Genomic DNA, 24029 nt, shown 5'->3' on the forward strand with positions numbered 1-24029 from the left:
CAGTGCGGGTGTAGGGCAGGCTTGCTACGGTTGTGGCGAGGTGTGCCACTACAAGAGGAACTGCCCTAAGGCAGCAGGCACCGGCGGTGTGGGACGAGTTTTGGCAATAGGCCACGACGAAGCTGTAGCTGACCCAACTAGAGTTGCTGGTACGTTCCTTCTCGATAATTCATATGCATGCATATTATTCGATAGTGGAGCGGAGAGAAGCTTCATGAGTCAAAACTTTATTCATTTACTTAAACCTAAACCTAGCAAGTTAGAAAAATCATTCACTGTAGAGATGGCCAATGGAAAAACCGAAAACACTAACTGCATATACATGGGTTGTACGTTAACTTTAGACGGCCATTCTTTCCCAATCAATCTCATGCCGGTCCAAATTAAAAGTTTCGACGTCATAGTCAGCATGGATTGGTTGAGTCTTCTTCGCGCCGACATCATGTGCTTTGAGAAAGCAGTCCGTCTTAATCTCCCTAACAACGAAACATTAGTTATCTACGGCGACAAATCTAGTACAAACCTTCGCATCATTTCGTGCATCCAAGCTCGAAAGTGCTTGCGGAAGGATTGTCGAGCATTCTTAGCGCACATCGTTGATACAAGTCAAGAACTGAAGGACATCAAGAGCATCTCGGTAGTACGCGACTTTCCCGATATCTTTCCAGAAGAACTACCAGGATTACCACCGCAACGCCAAGTCGAGTTCAGAATCGACTTAGTTCCAGGGGCTACCCCCGTAACGAAGTCGCCTTATCGTCTCGCACCAGCAGAAATGCAGGAACTTTCCAGTCAACTTAATGAACTCCTTCAAAAAGGATTCATAAGACCAAGTTTCTCACCTTGGGGAGCACCGGTCTTGTTTGTAAAGAAGAAAGACGGATCGTTCCGTATGTGCATCGACTACAGAGAGCTGAACAAACTTACTGTCAAGAACCGCTATCCTCTACCCCGTATTGACGACCTATTCGATCAACTTCAAGGAGCGAACTACTTCTCAAAGATAGACCTACGATCCGGATACCACCAATTACGAGTTCTAGAGGGGGACATTCCAAAGACAGCTTTTCGAACTCGTTATGGACACTACGAATTTGTAGTGATGCCGTTCGGATTAACCAATGCACCAGCAGTATTTATGGACCTAATGAATAGGGTGTGCCATCCTTACTTGGATCAGTTCGTCATCATCTTTATCGATGATATACTTATCTACTCCTGAAGTGAGGAAGAGCATAGTCAGCACCTACGAAAAGTCCTAGAAACACTGCGAACGGAGAAACTCTATGTGAAGTTCTCTAAATGCGAATTTTGGATTCGAAGAGTCGAATTTTTAGGCCACGTTGTTAGCGAGAAAGGTATACACGTGGACCCCTCCAAAATTAAGGCCATTGAGAACTGGTCGGCACCAAAGACACCTACAGAAATTCGTCAATTTCTAGGTCTAGCTGGCTACTATCGCAGATTCATAAAGAACTTCTCTAGCATTGCGAAACCTCTTACTACATTATCCCAGAAAGGCGTGGCCTTTGACTGGGAAGCGAAACAAGAAAAGGCATTCCAGACACTAAAACAGGCCTTGTGCACCGCACCGATACTATCCCTCCCCGAAGGGATAGAAGACTTCGTAGTGTATTGCGATGCGTCAAATCAGGGACTTGGTTGTGTTCTTATGCAGAGAGGGAAGGTAATCTCTTATGCCTCCCGACAGCTTAAGACACACGAAGTGAACTATACGACACACGATCTCGAGTTAGGAGCAGTGGTATTTGCTCTGAAGATCTGGAGACACTACTTATACGGAACAAAGAGTACTATTTTCACCGATCACAAGAGCCTTCAACACATTTTCGATCAGAAGGAACTCAACATGAGACAACAACGATGGGTTGAGTTACTAAATGACTACGAATGCGAAATTCGTTATCATCTTGGCAAGGCCAACGTAGTAGCTGACGCCCTCAGTCGAAAGGAATACATTGGTCGGAGGGTCAAATCTCTGACTATGACTATCCATTCCCACTTATCCACACAAATTAAGGAGGCACAAATAGAAGCTTTGCAACCTGAATATGTGGCGGGTGAATCCCTGCGGGGAATGGAAAAGAATCTAGAAATCAAGGGTGGCGGAGCCTACTATCTCATGGACCGAATCTGGACCCCGAAACATGGTGGTTTCAGAAACGTAGTCATGACCGAAGCTCACAACTCAAGGTATTCCGTTCACCCGGGTTCAGATAAAATGTATCTGGATCTTAAGAAACTGTACTGGTGGCCTAACATGAAAGCAGAAATTGCTACCTTCGTAAGTAAATGTCTTACTTGCGCTAAGGTTAAGGTCGAGTATCAGAAACCGTCAGGATTACTACAACAACTAGAGATACCAGAATGGAAATGGGAGCGGATTACTATGGACTTCATAACCAAGTTACCCAAGACGACAAGTGGACTCGATACCATATGGGTCATTGTCGACAGATTGACCAAATCCGCGCATTTCCTACCCATCAAGGAGACTGACAAAATGGAGAAGCTTACAAAAACTTACTTAAGGGAAGTAGTTCGACTGCATGGTGTTCCGATATCCATTATCTCCGATAGAGATAGTAGATTCACTTCAAGATTCTGACAGTCACTACAAAGTTCCCTGGGGACTAGGCTAGACATGAGTACAGCCTACCACCCACAAACAGACGGACAAAGTGAGAGAACAATACAAACTTTAGAAGATATGCTGAGAGCCTGTGTGATTGACTTTGGAAAGGCATGGGATATGCATTTACCCCTTGTCGAATTTTCATACAACAATAGTTATCATACAAGCATAAAGGCTGCTCCGTTTGAAGCCCTCTATGGTCGAAAGTGCAGATCCCCTCTGTGCTGGACTGAAGTTGGCGATACCCAATTAGCTAGAGGAAGGGTTCCTGAAAGCACTCTCACCGGTCCGGAAATCATACGAGAAACGACAGAGAAGATCGTTCAGATTCGTGAACGATTGAAAGCCTCTAGAGACCGACAGAAAAGCTACGCTGACCAAAGGAGAAAACCTTTGGAATTCCAGGTAGGAGACCACGTCTTATTAAAGGTCTCACCGTGGGAGGGTTTAATACGCTTTGGAAAGCGTGGGAAACTAAATCCAAGATACATAGGGCCTTTCGAGATTCTTGCCAGAATCGGCCCTGTGGCTTACAAGCTTAACCTACCGCGCGAACTTAGTAACATCCATCCCACCTTCCACATCTCAAACTTGAAAAAGTGTCTGTCCGGTGAGACTCTTGTTATTCCACTTGACGAGATCGAGATCAACGAGAGCCTCAACTTTGTGGAAGAACTAGTAGAAATCATGGACCGAGAGGTCAAACAAACAAAACAAAGTCGCATACCCATCGTGAAGGTTCGCTGGAACGCCAAGCGGGGACCTGAATTCACATGGGAACGCGAAGATCAGATGAAACAAAAGTACCCTCATCTCTTTCATGTTCACTAGTATCTTTACTACTTTAAATTTCGGGACGAAATTCTCTCTAACGGGGGGATGATGTGACAACCCGATATTTCAACTCTTTGTAATGACCTAAAAGGTCAAGTATTGTAACCACTTTTGAGTTAATAAAAGTAACTTTCATAATAAAATGTCCAAATAGTTCTATTTAAATTCCTTCTATGTTTAAATGTCTTTAAACCATGATCGTACGTAAAAAGAACGCCCAAATCCGACTTCGTATATTGAAGTTATGATTTTTCCAAGTTCAGCTTAGCAACAGACAGCTAAAAACTCGAATCAGAGATCGAGCGACTTTTGGCCGGAATGACCTAAACGAGAATCGAAGGTGTCGACAATGGTATTTCAGATGTAAAAAGTCTGGCAAAAACCGACGTCAGATAAAGAAGTTATGAATTTTTGAAGAAATTCCTTAAACACGATGAGTTATAAAATAAATAATAAAAATAATTTCGGAATTTGCCAACGGAGTCTAAACAAAAGTTGTAGAGCGTAGTCTCACCTACGCGTGGATATAAAGACCATCAAAAACGGAGTTCGTATGAAGAAGATATGAATTTTTGAAGTTTATTAAATAAAATTATATTTATTTAATTCAAAAATCAAGCATTATCCGAAGAGGAGTCAGCGTCCTCATCCGAGGTACGCGCTGCGTACCCCTGTACGGCCTGCGTACCCGAGGGCCTTGGCCTCTAATCGTCCACGTCGCCCTATGCGAGGCTGCCGACCCGTCCGACCCGCCCGTCTGACCGACCCGTCCGACCCGCCGTCCCATCCGACCCGCCAGACTGATCCGTCCCATCCGAAGCCGAGGCAGTCAAGGCTTCGGTCATGCATGACGTACGTGTACGCGCTGCGTACGAGCGTACGCCCCGCATACGAGGCTTCTCAGACCCCCCTATAAATAGCATGCGAAGGCTTCCGAAAAACTTGCTCATTTCTCTCCTTTCTCTCACGATATTGCCTCGTTTTCCGTGCCCGTTCAAACCCGAAGCTCTGGTCTTTTTGCTCGATTCCCGAGGGTCGATTTTACTCCCGAGATTCCCGAGAATCTCGAGAAAAATCCGTTTCCCGAGACGAAACTCTGCCCAGTTTTCCATCTCGCTATCTTCAAACTTTCAAGTGAGTTCATACCCCTTAATTTACCTTTTAAATGTTCTATAAATTCTTTTATATGCTTTCAAGGGGGGGGGGGGGATTACAAGTAAAACACACGAGTATTATCGTGTGTTACATAAAGAACTATTTTATATGCTTTTATATATCCAAATCACATGCGATTTACAAACTTTATAAGGAACTTTCATATATATAACATATGTTAAAATAGCATTCTATCTTTTGAAATATAAATTTGATGTAATGCATGTATAAACTAAACTTTTCTTAGATTATACTTGTCTATCTTAGACTTTACATCCAAAAATCTATGCTTTCATAACAAATGATTCCTTTTCTAGGTATTTCTAAACAAACGAGACACACTTTTAGAAAACTATAATAGGTATAGTTTTACGAACAAATTTCTAACTCTTATGTACTAGAAACATGAATTTCAAGAAGTCACTTTCGTATACAAGAACAAACGTAACATTTTAACAAGTAGATCTGTTTTTATACCACGGTTTTGTGAGACACTAACTTCATGTACGTTCGAGTACACATTTCAAGTCCTGTATTATATACCAGAATCCCTTGGAGGGGGAGCATGGTGTTTGCGTATAGATCTATACGGGCTTGAGAACCCGCGCCCTGACTGTTAGCTGCAGTCCACCGTTTGGGGTGACAAACGTCATAACATTCCAACGCCTGAAGAACGTTGTGTATAGGCATTCCGAGTCAATAGTATGGTTATAAAACTCACATGGGGTATTAAAAATGCATTGATTTACAAGGTTTTCAAACACATTGGTTATTTTACACTTACATACATTTTAGAAACAAACATTGGTCTTGAGTGAAGGCTACTTTTATACTAGTAGAAAATATAGGATTTTCTAAACACAAACAAACAAAGACAAAACATTTCATTTCATACAAACATTGTCACTTAAATACTTATGAAACTCACCAGCTTAAATGTTGATCTACTCTTTCAAAATTACTTGTATGTCCCAGGAAATCAGTAATTTCAGGTATTCGTTATGCTTTTGATGAAGGGATGCTGTGGCGTCAGTTTAATCTCGTATTTTGACATCATATTGTAATTGGTTTTGAACATGTAACTTTTGACAAATGTAAACTTTCAATTATATATATGATGGTTGTATTGCTTTCTTTACTATGTATTCATTTGTTACGTTACCACATGAAGTCATCCGCCCCCGAACGTTTCCGCCGTTTAGGTTTGGGGGTGTGACAGAGTGGAAACTATTATTGTAGGAAATTTCTACCAATGGTAAATGTTCATCCCAATTACCTAGGAATTCCAAGGTACATGCTCTCAGCATATCTTCAAGTGTTTGTATCGTTCTTTCACTCTGACCATCAGTCTGCGGATGGTAAGCTGTACTTAAACACAACTTGGTACCCAATTCCTCTTGTAGACTTTTCCAAAACCTCGAGGTGAAACGGCTATCACGATTCGATACAATCGTTAATGGAACACTGTGAAGCCTCACTATTTCCTTCACGTAAGAATTCACAAGCTTCTCCATAGACCATTTCTCCTTGGCTGCTATGAAATGCGCACTCTTAGTGAATCGATCAACGACCAACCAAATCATGTCGTGACCATTCTTTGTTATGGGTAGTTTAGTGACAAAATCCATCGCAATGTCTTCCCACTTACCCATAGGCATAGGCAATGGTTCTAAACTCCCGTACGGTTTCTAATGTTGTGTCTTGACTCTCGCACAAGTCACACACTCAGCCACATACTTTGCAACATCAAGCTTCATCGTCGGCCACCAGTAGTAGGGTTTCAGGTCCCTATACATTTTAGTGCTACCGGGATGAATCGAGTACATGGTCTTGTGAGCTTCTTCCATCAGAAGATCTCTGACTCCTCCTGTCTTAGGTATCCAAATCCAATCTTGGAACACCTTCAGTCCATGACTGTTTACACCGAACACCAACGTTTTGCCCAAACGTTCCTCCTTTCGGGCATTCTTTTCAGAAGCTTCGCTTTGAGCTTTCTTTATACTTTTCACAATGGTCGAGACAACTTCAATTCTCAACGCTCTTGGCCTTTTCCTTTCAAGATTGACTTTCCGACTGAGAGCATCAGCAACAACATTAGCTTTACCGGGATGGTAAAGTATCTCACAGTCGTTGTCCTTGAGTAACTCTAGCCAGCGTCGTTGCCTCATATTCAATTCTTTCTGATTAAAGAGATATTGGAGACTCTTATGATCAGTGAAAATTTTGCACTTTGTGCCATAGAGGTAATGCCTCCATATTTTCAGAGCGAAAACTACCGCTGCCAACTCCAAATCATCAATCGGGTAATTCTTTTCATGCTCCTTCAGCTGTCGAGACGCATATGCTATCACCTTTTCTCTTTGGGTCAAAACACAACCCAATCCAACCCCAGACGCATCGCTATAAACAGCGAAGTCTTCAACTCCATCGGGTAAAGAAAGTATCGGTGCCTCGCATAGCTTCTTCTTTAGCTTCTCGAATGCTTCTTTATGCTTATCACTCCAAGCATAAGTAGCTCCTTTGTGGGTCAAAGCTGTTAATGGAGTAGCGATCGAAGAAAAACCTTGGATAAACCTTCGGTAATATCCGGCTAATCCTAAAAAGTTTCGGATCTCCGTGGGACTTTTCGGTTGTTCCCACTTCATCACAGCTTCAATCTTTGCTGGATCAACAATTATCGCTTCTTGGTTGACCACGTGACCCAAGAATTGGACTTCACGAATCCAAAAATCACATTTGGAGAACTTTGCATACAGCTTCTCCTGCTTCAAAACTTCAAACACTTCTCGCAAGTGTCTGTCATGCTCCTCCTGGCTTTTCGAGTAAATCAGAATGTCGTATATGAACACTATCACGGATTTATCAAGGAAAGGATTATAAACCCTATTCATTAAATCCATAAATGTTGCCGGAGCATTGGTTAGTCCAAACGACATAACCAAGAACTCGTAGTGTCCATATCTAGTTCTGAATCCAGTCTTCTCGATATCTTGCTCTCTTACTTTTAGCTGATGATATCCCGACCTAAGATCGATCTTAGAGAAATAGCTCGAACCTTGCAATTGATCAAATAGGTCATCAATCCTCGGCAACGGATATCTATTCTTTATTGTTGCCTTGTTCAGCTCTCTGTAATCAATGCACATTCTCATACTTCCATCTTTCTTCTTCACAAATAACACCGGAGCTCCCCAGGGCGATGAACTAGGTCTAATGAAACCTTTGTCCAATAACTCCTGAAGTTGCATCATTAGCTCCTTCATCTCCGTCGGTGCTAATCGGTAAGGTGCTTTTGCTGTTGGCGTGGTTCCTGGTAACAAGTCAATTCTGAACTCCACTTGTCTATCAGGTGGTAATCCAGGAAGATCTTCGGGAAATACTTCCGGATACTCACACACCACTGGAATACTCTGCATCACCTTCTTTTCCTTCTTAGCATCGATCACGAATGCTAAATATGATGTACATCCCTTGGTCAAACACTTTCTGGCTTTCATTAGGGAAATGATCCCAGAATTTACTCGCCGTTTGTCCCCGTACACCATAAATGAATCCTTCCCAGGCGAGTTTACTTTAACTATCTTCTTCTTGCACAATATTTCGGCATCATTGGCGCTAAGCCAATCCATTCCCAGAACGATGTCGAAACCATTAAGTTCGATAGGCAATAATTCCTCGTGAAACTTATTCCCATTAAGGTCGATTAAGACGTCTTCATACGATGGCTAACAGGTACAAATTTGCCACTAGCAACTTCGACTAATAAAGCATTATCTAGTCTATCAACAGGCAAAGCTAGCTTTCTACCAAACTCATGCGAAATAAAGGAGTAGTTGGCTCCAGAATCAAACAAAATTTGAGTAGGTAATTCGTTTATGAGAAAGGTACCTCAAGCGACATCAACTTCATCTTTCGCAGCCTCAAGTGTCATCTGGAAGGCTCTCGCCTTCGGCTTTGGTGTAATGTTGGGCCTAGCTGCCTCCTTCTTCTTCGGACAGTCTTTTAAAATATGCCCCTCTTCATTACAACCAAAACACATCCTTTTGTTGTTCGGACACTCATTGGCAAAATGTCCAACCTTCCCACACTTGTAGCAGGTTACATCCTCGCTACATTTCCCAAAGTGCTTTTTCTTACACTTATCACACCACTGCGCTTCGCCTCCCTTTCCTCCAAACTTTTTTGAATCAGATTTCGAAAATTTGCCCTTCTTACCGGAACCAGATGTTCCCTCAAACTTTCTCTTCTCACCAACCTCAACCTTGTCGGTGGTTCTCCTCTTAATCATGTTCTCAACAGACTTGGCAGCCCAGATAGCTGCCTCTAGAGTATGTGCCTGACGTACTGGCACCTCGTACTCCCATGGGAGTCCCTTCGCATACCGGTCCACCTTTGTCAGCTCATCTGGAACAATACGCAAGGCAAACTCCATCTTATAGGTGAAGTTATTGGTGTATTCATCAACTGACATGCTGCCCTTCGTCAATGCCAAAAACTTATTCTCCAACTCCAAAAAATTTTGGGCTGAACAGAACTCGCGTTTGAACTGCACCAAGAATTCTGCCCATGTCAATTGCAGTGGCTCATTAGGGCTTAAAGTCTTCCCTAGAGTGTTCCACCAACGAATGGCTCCACCTCGAAACTGATGCACTGCATAGATAGTCTGCAACTTGCCTCTGCAGCCACAAGTCATGAAAGCTAACTCCATTTCGGAGATCCAGTCCATAACTCCAATCGGATCCTCCTTTCCATTGAAGGTCGATGGTTTGCAAGTTAGAAAGTCCTTGTACTTGCATCCTATTCCATCATTCCTTCCATCATGGTTGTTTTGCCTAACTATCGGTGGGTTGGCTTGACCAATAGACCCACTGAAGTTTCCACCTTTCGAGTGCCCTTCATTTAATTCAGGCTCTTCCACATGAATTGACAGTTCTTCACGATTCTGTTTAAGCAACCGCATAGTTTCATCCATATGACGATCCAACATTGTTTGAATCATCATTTGCACACCAGCCATGGTTATTGGCTCAGGTGCTGCTGCTACAACAGGTATTTGCTCAATCACTGGTGGTTGATTCCTGTTTTCATCAGCATTTCCAACTCCACTTCTTGTTCTCACCATTTTTGATCTACACACCAAATAAGGTGAAATTAGATCCTCATTCACGATAGATATTCAAATCATCCTTATCACTCCGAAACGTTTACATGCTAGTTCTAACATCGTAGACGTACGCTTAGAATCCTACACACATAAGGTTTCTAGATCCGGTCGGCAACAGACCATAGATCCGAACAAATAATATCATATATGGCAACATATAACATTTAGCACATAAAGCATTTTAGGCAACTTTCCTAAAATAAACTAGTGCTCGTGTCTAAAATATCACAGACACACATCTCAAAATTTCACTTAGCATTCTAAGTTTAAGTCTAGAAATCCTACAAATTCCTAGTTCGCTTAAACTAATGCTCTGATACCAACTGTGACATCACCAAAATCTCGGCCAGAAAAGACCGATTTTCATTTATGCTTTTAAAATAATTTCAGAGTAAATCCTTTTGATTTGAAAGAGTTGTGGAATTTGTTCCCAAAAACAAAACATGATAAAACAATGTTTACCAAAGCATTTCATAAAAGAAATGTATTTTCATTATATAATCAAAACTCGGGGTGTCATGTTCCGATACAGACCAATAAGCATAAACGATAACATTACAAGTCATTCAACAAATATATACATATACAAACTTGTACACAAAACAACTTGATGGGTCGTCCATCTTATGCCCTTGCGCCACTTCCTGTAATACAAATAAAACTGAGTGGGTCAGGCTTGGGAGCCTGGTGAGCATATAGGGTTTTCAACCCACAATAAATAATTATATTTAATTTCCACCAACCAACAATAACCCAATTACCCATTCCCGTTATTCTCACTTTATGTCCCTAAAACAACTAACATAAGGGACCTAGTCTAAGAATATTTCATCGGGGCGACAACACATGCTTCGGGGGTTCCTCAGCAATATAAGTCAAATAAAGCAACCATGAGGGGGATGGAGTACAGCGAATGAACACCCAAGTTCATTAACATCTACAGGTGGCGAACCTGCTAATGTTTCCACAAGACTATCTAGAAAAGTCCGTGGTCGTCATCTAAACTCCGCTAGATGACTAAATCAAACAACAACGAGGCCTCTCATCTGTTTATTACACACCAACTATCTACCCATGTTCTACCCAACATATTAGTAGATAAAAATATACATTTTTATACATAGTTTAAAAACCTGTATAGCATGCTTTAATCAATACATATTCCACATAACAGATGAGGCACACACACACATAACACGTATTTCATAGAGAATAAATCAAATCTATGAGATAGAAGAAAGTGAATACACATTCACACATATAAACAACAATATACTTAATACACTCAAACCATACTTGTATTATTATCGTGTTTATGAAAGGTAGTATACACTCACTTGATCAGAAGATGATCGGACAGCACTACGACTGGCAGAAGTAGTAATCCTCAGCAGATCTGGAAGATCTTCACAAAAATCGAATTTCTCGCGGGCAGAGCTTCGGCTCGGGAACCGCACTTCTCGGGATCTTCGGGATCTCGGGACTTGCTTCGGGGCTCGAGAATAATACCGGGGCTTCGGGGTATTTCTGGCACGCAAATCGATGCAAAACGGGAGAGAGAAGAGAGAAAAGAGCAAAAGAACTCGGCTGCCCTCGCATCCTATTTATAGGAGGCTGGAGCCTCGGAGTACGCGGGGCGTATGCCTGTACGCGGGGCGTAAATGTCCGAAATCGTCACTGCTTACGTATCCGAAGTGCTCGAGTGCGAGTGTTGACATTCCTCGGTGTACGCGGGGTGCACTTCGGATCAGATCAGTGACTCCTTCGGATAATCATCCGAATTAAAGATTAAATTTAAATACAAATTATTTAATAAACTTCGGAAATTCATATCTTCTTCATACGAACTCCGTTTTCGACGTTCTTTATATCCACGTGAAGGTGAGACTACGCTCTACAACTTTCGTTTAGACTCTTTTGGCTAATTTTAACTTTATTTTTATTATTTATTTTTAATAGGCCGGGACAGAAAAACTTTGTTATAAATTCATAACTTCTTCGTTTGACGTCCGTTCTCGCTTAACTTTTTATCGCTTCCATACCAACAACGAGACCTTCGATCCTCGTTTAGATTGCTTCGGCTAAAAACCCCTCGATCTCAAATCGAGTAAAACATGCTACACATCGCTAAGTCGAAACTTCAATAAATCATAACTTTCGCATATGAAGTCAGATTTGGGCGTTCTATATATATTCGGAAACCTCGTTTCAACTACTACAACATTAACCAAAGATATCAAGTTTATTTTACACTTAAATTTTGACGCTTATTTTTTATTCTTAATTAATCAAACCACATAATTAAGCAATTAAGCACAAATCACATAATACTCAAATAATACACTCTTATTATTTCAAAACGGGTTACAAAGGTTAACCTAGACTATTACATTGCTAAAAATGACAAGCCCGGAAACACAGACGTTACACTATCTATCTCCCCAACCCCACTCTTATTAATTAAACTAGTATGTAGATCTAGCTTTTCAGTAGTTGCTTTTAGGAGGATCTAGTTTCTGGTGGTTGTTGATTTTCCTGGTTTTGAACTAATCTTGCTTATGTTTCCAAAATTGATGTGCTTTGGTTTGATTTTCGAAAATCGACTTCCTTTTATTTATTGAAATCAATTAGGTGTTGGTGGACTTGAGAATTGCCGAAGGTGAAAGTTGTCGAAGGAAAGATACGAAGAAGATGATCACCGGTGGCATGTGAGAGATACAAATAAATGGACTAACCTATTAATGGGTGGCCATATTTTTTAACTTTAAATAATAATAAAAATATTAAACTAAATTAAAAAAATTAATATATAGGGGTAATATAGTCATTTTATGTTTGGAAAATGATGAAACGTTTAAATATAAACTAACAACGGATAAATCATGCAAATTTAAAAAACACGAGGGACGGTTCTAGTTTATTTTTGAAAATAATGACTAAACATGCAATTTAACACTTGAACTATGGATGAATCATGCAATTTACTCATATATATATATATATATATATATATATATATATATATATATATATATATATATATATATATATAAATAAGAGAGATGTATGTTCAAATGAGAACATTTCTTAAACCGAAAACAAATGAGAACAATTCTCAACCATATATTTCAAACATAGTAAATTTAAAGTTTTATTAAAATAATATGTTATTTATTATTATTTACTAATTAATTACAAATCAAATAAAAAATATTCACCCACTTACTCCCAACCCTACCACCCACTTGACCAATATAAAAGCTAATGAAACCATCGACCAACTACTAGAACCATCAGAGAGCCACCACAACCGGCAAATTTCCGTGGGAACCATGGGTTGTCGTTGGAACAGTCGGATCGCCACCGGAATGCTGGAATCACCGGACAATCGAATTTTCACCCTCTAGATCTGCCGCTGGAACCACTATAATGTTGTCGGAACCACTGTGATGTTGCCGAAACCACTGATGACTGCCTCTTCATTCTCTCTGGATATGCTTGTTCACCACATCTTTCTATCTCCCACCGTCGTGAGATATACAAATAAATTGACTAATTATTAATGGGTGGCCATATATTTTAGCTTTAAATAATAATAAATATATTAAACTAAATAAAAAAACAAATACATAGGGGTAATATCGTCATTTTATTTTTGGAAAAGGATGAAACATTTAAATATAAAAAACGACGGATAAAACATGCAAATTTAAAACAAACGAGGGATGGTTCTAGTTTATTTTTGAAAATATTGACTAAATATGCAATTTAACATTTTGAACTATGGATAAATCATGCAATTTACTCATATATATATATATATATATATATATATATATATATATATATATATATATATATATATATATATATATATATATATATATATATTGTGACAACCCGAAATTTCCATTTGTACGAACAATATCTATTCAATAGAAGCCAGTTCAGTTTCAGTGATTTTCAGACTTTTTCCGAACAAGTTTGTGTACATTAGGGTTTACGTTTCAGGAGATATCAAGAGAGTGGATGCTCCTGGATTTGTGAAACTTGAACATTCCAAGTTTCATAATGTCATAGTCCAATCTCCGGAATAAAAATATTTTCTGCCAAAATATTTCAGGACTATAAATAGATTTCTGAATTAAATTAATTCATTATTCATAATTCCAACTAGAGAAAAGTCATTTTCTCTCTGACGGATCTTTGGGTTTTCATCCCAGATTGTGAGTCTACTTTCCTAGATGTGTTTTAATATTTTTTATATGCTTTATAACATTGTTTACATGCCTAAAATGCAAGATCCGGGAGCTTACGGTCCAAGAACGTTCTTGGGGTGTAAACTCCAAAATGAGGCCTAAAAGCTTCCTAGTCCCGATTCCTTGTTAGACAACTAGTTTAGGACTTATTGTAGGATCTTTTGAGGCTAGAAATCATCCAAGATCATAAGGCTTTTGGAGTTTACGGCCCAAGAGTTTCTTGGACCGTAAACACCATTTCCAAGGACCAAACTGAGCCCTAAATCACCCCTAAGGCTTAAGGCATTTACCCTCTAATGCTTGTAGCTAATTTGGACACCAAAACACTTCAAAATCATATAGTTTTAGGAGTTTACGGCCAAGGACATGCTCTTGGGCCGTAAACCCCTTTTTCAAGGGCAAAGTGTACCCTAAACACCCCTAAGGCTTTAAGACAATTACCCTTTAATACTTAGGACTTGAATGGGGAATAAATTACATCAAAATCATCCCTTAAAGGGAGTTTACGGCCAAGGAACATCACTTGGGCCGTAAACTCCAAGTGAAGGCACATATGTGTGCCTAATGTCCCCTTTAGCCTTAGACAAAAACATGGAATCTATCCTACTTGTGCAAGTGACTTAAAAGAATTAAAACCAGCACCCCATAGGAGTTTACGGCCGTAAACTCCTCTATGGAGCATTCTAGGGCCTTAAACTACTTCAAGGATTATTCCAACAATGCTAGGCTTATTCTAGGATTAGTATGGCACTTCAAAACACCCAAAACCACCAAGTGAGGAGTTCACGGCCGTAAACTCATGGGTTCACGGCCGTAAACTCCAAAGGTGGGGTTTTTTGGGTGGTAAGCTATTATACAAGGTCATTGGTGCATTAAACCCCTTTTGCGTTGTCCCGTATCGACTTAGATGCAACCCTTAGGACCTATAACATTTATACAAAGTTTTTTCATGTTCCTAAGTGTCCCAACTTATTTTATTAAGTTATTATTTGGCTAATTAGTTATATATATGCTTATTATATGATAACTAGGCTCGTGCGTGTAAACAAGTCTCCGTTTGCCACCTAGCACGGTATCCGACACTGCAATTCAAACAGCTCACCACAAGTGAGTTCATACCCCTTTAATCAACCTTTGAAATGATTTTAAATGTTTTAAATACTTTATGGGGGGGAATACAAGTTAAATACCTATAGTTATTGCTTCAATCACATGTGATTGCATTAATCACATGTGATTAATAACTAGGAAACCAATGATTTTATCACTGTTCAAACTGTTTATCAAACTGTTTTACTTCAAAATGTTTTACAAGCCCTTTTACTTTCCAAACTTATTTACAAACTGTGATTCAAACATATGTTCCTTATACTTAAGCTGTTTTATCAACTTATGCCTTCAAATTGTTTTATAAGATTGACATCAAGTCGATCTTTTCTTGAAATAATATTTATGTTCCAAATGTCTTATAAAAACTTATTTATGCTTTTAATTCTTATAAATTGCATGCCCATATATGTATAGATGTATAAATAATGTTTAAAGGGCTTAGGAAGGCCATTCGCCCTATTTCCTTTTTCTCGATTTGGATGTGGTCTGGTGGGATTTCGGGTGACCATCCGAAGGTCGTTTCAATATTAATTATATATCAAATATACATATATAGACATAAAAGTACTTCCATATTCATACGTACTAGGCACATCATTAGTAAGTTACCATCGGGGTAACACAGGATCATACATATACAACTATACTATGAGAACATATACAACTATACTACGAGAACACATACAACTATACTACGAGAACATATACAACTATACTAGGAGGAGGACATATACAACCATACTAGAACGAGAAACATTACATTACATATACTAGAATACTTAAATTACTGTGATTTAAATCGGAGCATGACTTAACTGTCATGACTCGAGTTGTGGCCAGAGTCTCTTGGAGGGGGAGCGTGAGTTTACGTATAGATCTATGCTAGATTGACAATCCTACACCTTGCTGCTAGCTACAGCCGGACCTGCAGGTATGCGGGTGCCAAACGTCATTTTCTTTATTACGACCATTCATTAAGTCGTTGTTACTAGTCGATAGTATGGTGCAATTTATCACATAATGCCTTAATATAAATCCGGTTTAAGGTAGTTAGTAAGGCAGTAGTTCCTATAATACAAAACTACAGTACTACAATGATTTACCCATTACATATTTTTAGTGATAACCTCACTTAAACATTAATGTACAAACTATATTTTATTAAATGATAGTTACACTTGGTAAATTACACACTTTTGCAACAAACAAGCATACAAAACAGTTAAGCCTTGGTAGAAGGCTACTTTAATAGAAAATATAGGTTTTTCTAAAAGATTCAAACTTTTACAAACACTTACATACATTTTACAAACTTATACTTGAGACACGTTCAAACGATTTTGATAACAAACACCGACACTAAAATACTTATGAATTCACCAGCTTAATGCTGATAAACTCCTTCAAATAACTTGTATTCTCAGGTCATCAGTAGACAGGTACCGATGCCAGCTTTTGAGAAGATGGAGCGCATTTAAGACTCATCATATTATTTTGATTCACATTATATTTTTGGTGTCTAAAGCTGTACAAAACACGCTTGTATTAAAATTATATATTTAATGCAATGGATGATGTTGTTTGCTTATTTACATTTACTGTGTTGTGATACTTTACATGACTCCTCCGAACCAGAACGTTTCCGCCGTTCTTGGTTTTGGGGTGCGACAGATTGGTATCAGAGCATTGTTTATAGTGAATCAAGTATATCAACCCATAAATGATATACTAAACTATAAACCCAAAAGGGATTAAAACACTCTGACCAAGAGTCTATACTTTAAATATTAAAATATTTAATTAAGTATACTAGTCTGCATTCATACTAAAATCAGGGTCACAATGACAAGAACAAAAGTATTACGATTGTTAAATATCACAAGTGAGCTCGGGGATGTATGGTCAGTCCTGGGAATGGCATAGCCTGATCAACTATGTTGGTCCTAGGAGTGATTAGCATATGCCCTAGAATGGTTGTGATATGTTAACAAGTCTAAAAACTTACCAACAATACCACAAGAAGATCAGTAGAACTTAAACTTAAAATACTATAGGTGTATTTTGTACTACTAGTTACACGTATACTATATTCTTATACCTCTCTTCTCGCGTAGATTTAAATGGCTGGATTCCATCACGGCGACCCGTACTTTCCAAATGAAGGCAATGCCGAGTGGATCGATGAAGAGCCCGATGATGAGCATCCAATCCCTTTGGATGATCATCTCGTAGAAGGCTTTTCTGATGGATCCGACTCCGAACCTGAAGTCAACAACCTACCGCTTGTAGGTCAAGCCCCGAACAACAACCCTCGACCAGCTTTTCCAGGTCCTACTCCCATGTGGGCGAACAACTTAAATCGCTGGAGTGATGAACAGGGTCAACCCTTACCATACTTTGGGGACCGAAGCTTCTATAACGTCAGCAATGGTGGTTTTGCTGACCGAGCTCTGCCTGTCATTATCCGCAGGATAGCTCGAAATGTCGAGCAAGGTCGAGCAGCCATCGACCGGGTCATGGAGATTGATGCCAACTCAGGTGTCAACACAGTCCGCATCCGTCGTCTTGAAGAAGACATGGAACGGACCCGGAGAACTAATGAAACCCTGCAGCAGCAGCTGGCTGCCTCACAAGCTGAAATCTTGGAACTTCGAGCTCGTCAGAGGGCTCATGATCGACACCTTCAAGAGGTGTTTCGTCAAGTGTCCGACCTCAGGGCTCGCCCGGGGAATTCCCATCGCCGTTAGTTGATGTCTAGTACATCTCTGTCTTTTGGTTAAGGAATAGCCTTTAACATCTGTGCTCTAAGTAGCACTTGTCTTTTGGTTAAGGAATAGCCTTTAACATCTGTGCTCAAACTTATCGGTTTGGTATGATGTAAGACCTACTGTTAGGTTGATTTTCCCTGAACTTATTACATCAGTAATACCAGTATTGTTGAAATCTATCTAATCTGTGGGAAAAATCTGTACACTTGTGCTTCCTACTAATATTTCTTGTTGTGATTTCAAACACTCATTCAACTGTTGGGCTATGGTTAGTTAGTCCATGTGTCACTCTCACGTTGCTTACAAATTGATTCTTACCATCTTTCTTATCTTTATAAACTTATAGCTGAAAGATGCCTCCTCGCAAATCTCCCAGGAATAACCCTGCACCTCCACCACCTCCTCTGCCTCCGGTCATCGATACTACAGCCCTGAATGTTGCCGTAGCCGTAGCAGTGGCGACTGCCACGGCTCAGTATCATTCAACTGATGCCAGCAGAGGTGGAACCCCTGTGGAATCAACCCCGGTTGAAACCCCTGTGCACTCGAGAGAGTGCTCATACAAGGATTTCACAAATTGCAAACCGAAGCCTTTCTACGGCGCTGGCGGGGTCATTGCCCTCTCGCAATGGCTCGAGAAGACTGAATCAGTCTTCGAAATCTGTTCATGCCCTGCGGCGAGTAAAGTCAAGTACGCCGCATGCACCTTTGAGGGAAAGGCCCTAACGTGGTCGAACGGCCACGTTAAAGCACTAACTCTAGTCGTAGCCAACGACATAGGCTGGGAAACGATGAAAGACCTCATGATGGAGGAATACTGCCTGAGGGGCGAAGTCCAGAAATTGGAGCAGGAACTTTGGAACCTGACGATGAAGGGCACCAACATGGTCGCTTATACTGCCCGATTCAGCGAGCTGATGGCCCTCTGCCCCAATATGGTTCCCACCGAGGGGAAGAAGATCGAGAGGTACATATGGGGGCTAGTGCCTCCGTATCAGGGGAATGTTCTAGCATCAAACCCCGCTACCTTCGACAGTGCCAAACGATTGGCACAACGACTCATTGACCATGGAGTCAAAACCCCTGCAACCACAACCACCCTAGCCATCCCAGAACCCTCCAAACCCGCTGACACTAAGCGGAAATTCTGGGATGAGAAGAAGAAGCAGCGAGCTGCCAAAAGGCAGCAAATCGTGGCAGTACATGCCGCAGTAACCCCTACTACTGTTACTGCTCCGATAAAGCAGTATGCTGGAAGTTTGCCGAAGTGCAACAAATGCAGCTTCCACCACAACGGCCCCTGCCGTGAATTGCAGTGCTCTAACTGCAACAGGAAAGGACACACCGTCCTTTTCTGTAAGTTCCCGGCACAACCTATCAACCAAGTCCTGGCTCTGGCGCGAGCCCAACCTGCTATGGATGTGGCGAAGCAGGCCACTTTAAGAGGGACTGCCCCAAAGCAAGGAATGCTGGAGGAGCAGGGAGGGTACTAGTTATAGGCCACGGGGAAGCAGTTGCTGACCCGACTGTGGTGACTGGTACGTTCCTCCTCGATAACTCCTATGCATGCATTTTGTTCGATAGTGGAGCGGAGCGAAGCTTCGTAAACCATAAATTTGCTCGCATGCTTAATCAACCACCGCACACACTCAAAGAACTATTCATAGTAGAAATGGCTAATGGAAAAACTGAAAGTACGAGTAGCATATACTTAGGTTGTACCCTAACTCTAGATAACCATTCATTCCCAATCGACCTCATGCCAGTCTGAATAAAAAGTTTCGACGTTATCATTGGCATGGATTGGTTAAGCCTTCATCGTGCCGACATCATGTGCTACGAGAAAGCAGTCCGTCTAAAACTTCCGTCTAACGAAACTCTTATAGTCTACGGCGAAAAACCCGGCGCAAGTCTTCGTATTATATCAAGTATTCAAGCACAGAAGTATCTGCGTAAGGAATACCATGCATTCCTTGCTCACGTCGTCGACACGAGCCTCGAAACGAAAGAACTAAAGAACATCCCATTAGTGAGCGACTTCCCCGACATTTTCCCAGAAGAACTACCCGGGTTACCTCCGCAACGACAGGTCGAGTTCAGGATCGACTTAGTCCCAGGAGCTACCCCAGTAGCCAAGTCGCCCTACCGTTTAGCACCAGCTGAGATGCAGGAACTCTCTGGTCAACTTAACGAACTGCTCAGTAAGGGCTTTATAAGACCAAGTTTCTCACCTTGGGGAGCATCGGTCTTGTTCGTTAAGAAGAAAGACGGATCATTCTGTATGTGTATTGACTACAGAGAACTCAACAAACTGACGGTCAAAAATCGTTACCCTCTGCCTCGCATAGACGATTTATTTGACCAACTGCAAGGGGCGAACTATTTTTCTAAGATTGATCTGAGATCCGGATATCACCAGTTACGAGTGTTAGAGGAGGATGTGCCGAAGACAGCCTTCCGAACTCGTTACGGATATTACGAGTTCGTGGTGATGCCATTCGGATTGACCAATGCGCCTGCAGTCTTCATGGATCTGATGAATAGAGTATGCCGACCTTAGTTGGATCAGTTCGTCATCGTTTTCATTAACGATATCCTGATCTACTCCCGAAGTAAGAAAGAGCACGGCGATCACCTGCGACAAGTTTTAGAGACATTACGAAAATAGAAGCTTTATGCGAAGTTCTCGAAATGTGAATTTTGGATCCGAAGAGTCGAATTCTTAGGAAACGTGGTAAGCGAAGAGGGAATCCACGTGGACCCATCCAAAATAAAAGCCATTGAGAACTGGTCAGCGCCAAAAACGCCTACAGAAATTCGCCAATTTCTAGGTCTCGCTGGCTACTACCGCAGATTCATTCAGAACTTCTCTCGAATAGCGAAACCTCTTACGACCCTGACCCAGAAAGGCGTGGCCTTTGACTGGGAAGAGAAACAAGAAAGAGCGTTCCAAACGCTCAAACGAGCTTTGTGCACCGCGCCAGTACTATCCCTTCCCGAAGGAATAGAAGACTTTGTAGTCTATTGCGATGCATCAAATCAAGGACTCGGGTGTGTTCTGATGCAGCGAGGTAAGGTCATCGCCTACGCCTCGAGACAGTTGAAGACACACGAGGTTAACTACACGACCCACGACCTTGAGCTAGGAGCAGTAGTGTTTGCTCTGAAGATCTGGAGACATTACTTGTATGGAACGAAAAGCACTATCTTTACCGACCACAAGAGTTTACAACACATTTTCGATCAAAAGGAGCTCAACATGAGACAACGACGGTGGGTCGAGCTACTCAGTGATTATGAATGCGATATTCGTTATCATCCGGGTAAAGCCAACGTAGTAGCAGACGCCCTAAGTCGGAAGGAATATTCTGGTCGCAAAGTCAAGTCATTGTCAATAACCATCCATTCACACTTGTCTAAGCAAATTCAGGCGGCTCAACTTGAAGCCATGAAACCTGAAAATGTGACAAGTGAATCCCTTAGAGGAATGGACAAGAATTTAGAAGCCAAGGGTGTCGGAGCCTTATATTTCATGAACCGGATCTGGACACCGAAACACGGTGGGTTCCGAGACTTGGTCATGACCGAGGCGCACAACACTCGGTATTCCGTCCACCCAGGTTCAGATAAGATGTATCTGGATCTTAAAAAGCTATACTGGTGGCCTAATATGAAAGCAGAGATTGCTACCTTCGTAAGTAAATGCCTTACTTGCGCAAAGGTTAAGGTCGAGTACCAGAAGCCCTCTGGTTTATTGCAACAACCAGAGATCCCGGAATGGAAGTGGGAGCGGATCACTATGGATTTCATAACCAAGTTGCCCAAGACAACGGGTGGACTTGACACCATATGGGTTATCGTTGATAGATTGACCAAGTCTGCACACTTCTTGCCTATCAAAGAAACTGACAAGATGGAGAAACTTACGAGAACATACATTAGGGAAATCGTACGGCTACATGGTGTACCTATGTCCATTATCTCCGATAGAGATAGTAGGTTCACCTCAAGATTTTGGCAATCACTACAACATTCCTTGGGAACAAGGTTGGACATAAGCACAGCCTACCATCCACAGACCGACGGACAGAGTGAGAGGACCATCCAAACACTGGAAGATATGTTGCGAGCCTGTGTGATTGACTTTGGGAAGGCATGGGATACTCATTTACCCCTTGTCGAGTTTTCCTATAATAACAGTTATCACACGAGCATCAAGGCTGCTCCATTTGAAGCTCTCTACGGCCAAAAGTGCAGATCCCCTCTGTGCTGGGCTGAGGTGGGTGATACCCAATTAGCCAGGGGGCAAGCTTCCGACAGTACTCTCACCGGTCCAGAGATCATTCGGGAAACGACAGAGAAAATCGTTCAGATCCGTGAACGATTGAAAGCCTCTAGAGACCGACAGAAGAGCTACGCTGATAAACGAAGAAAACCTTTGGAATTTCAGGTGGGAGACCGATTCCTTCTCAAAGTCTCACCCTGGAAGGGCTTGATATGCTTCGGCAAGCGTGGGAAGCTTAATTCGAGGTACATAGGGCCTTTTGAGATTCTTGCAAGAGTCGGCCCTGTAGCTTACAAACTCGACCTACCCGACGCACTTCGTAACGTACATTCTACATTCCACGTATCTAACTTGAAAAAGTGTCTGTCCGACGAGACTCTTGTAATCCCACTCAACGAGATCGAGATCAACGAGAGCCTCAACTTCGTGGAAGAACCTGTAGAGATCATGGACCGTGAGGTCAAGTAGACAAAGCAAAGCTGTATCCCTATCATGAAGGTTCGCTGGAACGCCAAGCGAGGACCGGAATTCACTTGGGAACGCGAGGATCAGATGAAACAGAAATACCCTCATCTTTTCGCTTAATTAATTGTAACTTCTTATTTGCTTAAATTCTAATTTCGGGACGAAATTCCTTCTAACGGGGGGATGATGTGACAACCCGAAATTTCCATTTGTACGAACAATATCTATTCAATAGAAGCCAGTTCAGTTTCAGTGATTTTCAGACTTTTTCCGAACAAGTTTGTGTACATTAGGGTTTACGTTTCAGGAGATATCAGGAGAGTGGATGCTCCTGGATTTGTGAAACTTGAACATTCCAAGTTTCATAATGTCATAGTCCAATCTCCGGAATAAAAATATTTTCTGCCAAAATATTTCAGGACTATAAATAGATTTCTGAATTAAATTAATTCATTCAATTCCAACTAGAGAAAAGCCATTTTCTCTCTGACGGATCTTCGGGTTTTCATCCCAGATTGTGAGTCTACTTTCCTAGATGTGTTTTAATATTTTTTATATGCTTTATAACATTGTTTACATGCCTAAAATGCAAGATCCGGGAGCTTACGGTCCAAGAACGTTCTTGGGGTGTAAACTCCAAAACGAGGCCTAAAAGCTTCCTAGTCCCGATTCCTTGTTAGACAACTAGTTTAGGACTTATTGTAGGATCTTTTAAGGCTAGAAATCATCCAAGATCATAAGGCTTTTGGAGTTTACGGCCCAAGAGTTTCTTGGACCGTAAACACCATTTCCAAGGGCCAAACTGAGCCCTAAATCACCCCTAAGGCTTAAGGCATTTACCCTCTAATGCTTGTAGCTAATTTGGACACCAAAACACTTCAAAATCATATAGTTTTAGGAGTTTACGGCCAAGGACATGCTCTTGGGCCGTAAACCCCTTTTTCAAGGGCAAAGTGTACCCTAAACACCCCTAAGGCTTTAAGACAATTACCCTTTAATACTTAGGACTTGAATGGGGAATAAATTACATCAAAATCATCCCTTAAAGGGAGTTTACGGCCAAGGAACATCACTTGGGCCGTAAACTCCAAGTGAAGGCACATATGTGTGCCTAATGTCCCCTTTAGCCTTAGACAAAAACATGGAAGCTATCCTACTTGTGCAAGTGACTTAAAAGAATTAAAACCAACACCCCATAGGAGTTTACGGCCGTAAACTCTAGGGGAAATGGTCTTTAGGCCGTAAACTCCTCTATGGAGCATTCTAGGGCCTTAAACTACTTCAAGGATTATTCCAACAATGCTAGGCTTATTCTAGGATTAGTATGGCACTT

This window comes from Lactuca serriola, chromosome 1 (assembly GCF_051521515.1).
Source record: "Lactuca serriola cultivar US96UC23 chromosome 1, Lser_US96UC23_V15, whole genome shotgun sequence".
Classification (NCBI taxonomy): Eukaryota; Viridiplantae; Streptophyta; class Magnoliopsida; order Asterales; family Asteraceae; genus Lactuca; species Lactuca serriola.